This window comes from Ursus americanus, unplaced genomic scaffold (genome assembly GCF_024610735.1).
Source record: "Ursus americanus isolate L20-20 unplaced genomic scaffold, mUrsAme1.1.p SCAF_83, whole genome shotgun sequence".
NCBI classification, from domain to species: Eukaryota; Metazoa; Chordata; class Mammalia; order Carnivora; family Ursidae; genus Ursus; species Ursus americanus.
In genome coordinates, this window is record NW_028273665.1 from 50,043 (window position 1) to 53,390 (window position 3,348).

Sequence of the window (3,348 nt, forward strand, 5' to 3'; positions counted from 1 at the left end):
GCGGAGAAAGAACTTAGTGTATCCAGGGGCACTTTCGTGTTGTGACAGTGAGCTATTCTGTTGTATTCTGTAGTCCAAGGGAATGGTGCCAGACATCTCTAAGATGTGTAAAATTCTGACTGTAAATGATCTCTATGCTTCAGAGATTTGGGCAGGACAAGGGGAGGAGTCCAGAGACCATGAACGCCTCTGTTACCTGTGTTGACCATGGAGCAGGTAACCTTCTGTAGGGGTCCTTTGATGTCTCTTTACTATTGGAAAGGTGCTTTCATCTCACGTTCCACCATTTGGTAGTGATGATAAGGATAAGAGTAATTTTTATGTCATACCATCTGTGAGGCCTGATCTTGGCCTCCCAGGAAAGCTCTCCTTTAACATTTTACCCAGCTCAAAATGACTGGGCAAACCCTCAAAGCATGGGCCCTATTTCTGCCCCCAGCACTTATTGTCCATATGCATCAAAAAGAAAAAGAGAACCAAAAAATGCCTTTGCCAACATCAAGGTGAGAACACAAAAGAACCTTTCTTGCTCCCATAAGATTAAAGTCATACTGATTTGTACATACTGAAAACATAAGAAAAAGTCTGTCACTTTCTGGAACCTTCTTCCTCATCATGATGTATAACTGTACGTAGCACAACTCAGAACAAATATATGACCCTGCCCTAAATGTTCCTTCCCTGGAGCACTCCCTTCTTTGTGAATATTGTGTCTCCCAGGCAGCTGTCCTTGACTTGGGTTTGAATAAAACTCTCTTCCTTCCTCTCTAAAATGTTTTAAAAGGTTCCTTCATTTAGTGTCGACAATAACACTCTGTTTTCAAGTGAAAAATAAATGTTCCTGGTTCACAACCTTGACAGAACAGAAGGCCGGCTTTTCCTTCCTTCCCTGTAGAACTAAGCATGTGTATATAGATTGCAGCACAAATGGGCTCACCCTAGAAGGATGTTTTGAAGGTCTGAGAAGCACTATCCACTCCATGGGTGAGACAAGAAGGCAAAGCTATTCCCGCTTGGAGCATTCCTTTTGGCGCTTAAAATTGCCTTGGATATGCATAAAAGCATTGCATTTCCTAAAGCCCAAGGCTGGAACAGTCTGAGAGCAGCTGACCTTGCCAGGAACCAGGCACACCCTTGCAGGAAGGGTTGGTGCAGAAGGGAAGGGGCAGGGCTCTGAGGGTGGTCTGCAGCTAGAGGGGTCCGCGAAAGGGGCCGCGTGTGTGTGTGTGTGTGTGTGTGTGTGTGTGTGTGTGTGATTGCAGCCCTGCCCATGATCCCCGTCATGCCTGCTCAGGGCGTTTAGCCAAGGAGGTGCCTCCTGGACCTCTGCACTCCCAGAGTTGTGAGTCATGGGGCCGGTTGCCTGGCATTCAAGGAGTTGGAAGCATCATACTCCCCAAGCAATCACCCCATGGGGGTGGAGCTACGTCTCTGTGTGCAGATCCGGAGCAGCCCAAGGACGCAGACCAGGAGCCAAGGAAGTGGAGTTTTGAGAGAGTGGACCTGTGGAGTTCCTGGCTGGGTGAATGCATGCTGTGTGGCCATAGGTGGGCTTTCTGGGAGTAGGGGCACCCCGGGTAAGAGGCAGGGTTCTGGAAGGGCATGTTGAGAGAGTTCATCATGGAGACTCAGTTTTCTTTCCTTTTTCCCTTGAAAGTCTCTTCTGCCTAGTCTCCGTCAACTGGCCATACACTCCAGACCCAGGAACTCCAGGGCACCCGCTCAGCAAAGCTTTTGTGGGATGGTTCGCAGACATTCCAGGGTTTCCCGTGTTCCCCAAGAAGAGCGAGAGAAAGGACCGCACAGTCCCCAACTTCAGTGCGGTGCCCCTGTCCCCCGACACAGTGCAGGTAATGGACCTTGAGCAGTTCCCCGAGTTCAGCAGGGTATTCCCTGTTCCCTCAGGCACAGGTGGGGCGCTAGGAAGGCCCAGAGCCCTTACCCAACTTCAGCATTGTGCTAGCTGTTTCCTGGGAATGGTGGCAATGGGCTGGGAGATAATTACTACTAAAAGACAAGTCTATGTTTCCCCTTCTCCCAGAAACCACAGCAGGTGTGCAGGCTTTAGGTCCGAGGAGCTGCTTCTCCCCATCTGACAACACTTCTCTGCTCTGGCTCCGCGACACCCTACGTTCTGAACGTCTGCATCTGAGTCAGTGAGGCAGCTTGACACGGGATCCAGCATTCAGAGAAAGCGGCAGGTCCATTTGGAGAAATGTCATATCCACATCAGGACTGGAAGTAAAACCTCTCATGAACCCACCATCTCCTGGGCTTTTCTCTTTTCTCTAGTTGAGCCATGAAGTAAAACTTAAGTAATAGTTGTCAGCGTTCTGAATTTGGTGAAGGAGGTACTTAGTTTCTGAACTTGGAGCACTTTGCAGGGGATCCCATTTTCTCTGTTCATTGACTGCTTATGAATGTATTTTGAACAGCTGTTTCCTAGAAACACTCTTTCATTAGAAAGGGAAGGTGAGGTTTACTCTTTGCCTATTTTTAAGATATACGTTTGACAGTGTTTATACAGTTGGGCCTAAGATATGGGTGAGTGGCCACCATTTAGTGTTAGATGGCCTTTTGTCGTCACATACAAATATGGATGATGTCTTTCGAATTGTCAAAGGTGATGTTTCATCACTGATTAGTCTTTTCATCCCAAGAGTTACAATGGGGGTCGAGGGAAAATTCAAAATTATTCAGAGCAGCATTTTGCTGTTTAAAATATATGCTGGTGTTGGGTAGTAAGGAGGGCACATATTGCATGGTGCACTGGGTGTTATATGCAACTAATGTATCATCGAAATTTACTATACTGTATGGAGACTATAACATTATGTAATAAAAAACAATAAAAAAATAAAGGTAAACCTTGTGTATCTAACTATACCAGATGTATCATCTCGATATTTTGAAGTGCCATATTCAATCTGCTGTTTCTTTGGTAGTGGAGTCAGAGGAGAGTCTTTGGGAATTCCTTTCGATAGAGGCATGGTGGTGGCTACAATTGGGTAGGCGACAGGGGCCCTGGGCTGAGTTCTGGAACTGCTTTCCTGATGCTGGGTGAGTCAGGTTATGCCAAAGAGTTTCTGTTTCTTCCCTATGAGATTGACAAAAACCGGCTTCCAACGGAAAAATCTTTCGTAACGTGCAAACATGCTCAAAAGTGCCTGTGCCAAGGTGAAGTAAATGCCATACACTGATCTGTAAGAGACCACAGTTTGCTAGCAGGAGATAAACCCGAACGAACACAGCAGGGGACACTTGGGGCAGAAACGGCTTCCGAAGAAAAAAAAGTTCTTGATGTGGAAAACCTATCTAAAGTGGTTGTAGCAAAGTAAACAGAATGCC

General features: G+C 46.7%; 1 long non-coding RNA gene across 1 annotated transcript; it reads left to right on the top strand.

Annotated features, from left to right (window-relative positions):
• Window positions 1-1,328: 1,328 nt before the first annotated feature.
• LOC148106721 (uncharacterized) lies at window positions 1,329-2,861 on the top strand. The gene is made up of 3 exons (XR_015723595.1): window positions 1,329-1,547; window positions 1,658-1,850; window positions 2,042-2,861. It is a non-coding gene; the product is annotated as an uncharacterized LOC148106721 (long non-coding RNA).
• Window positions 2,862-3,348: the final 487 nt, after the last annotated feature.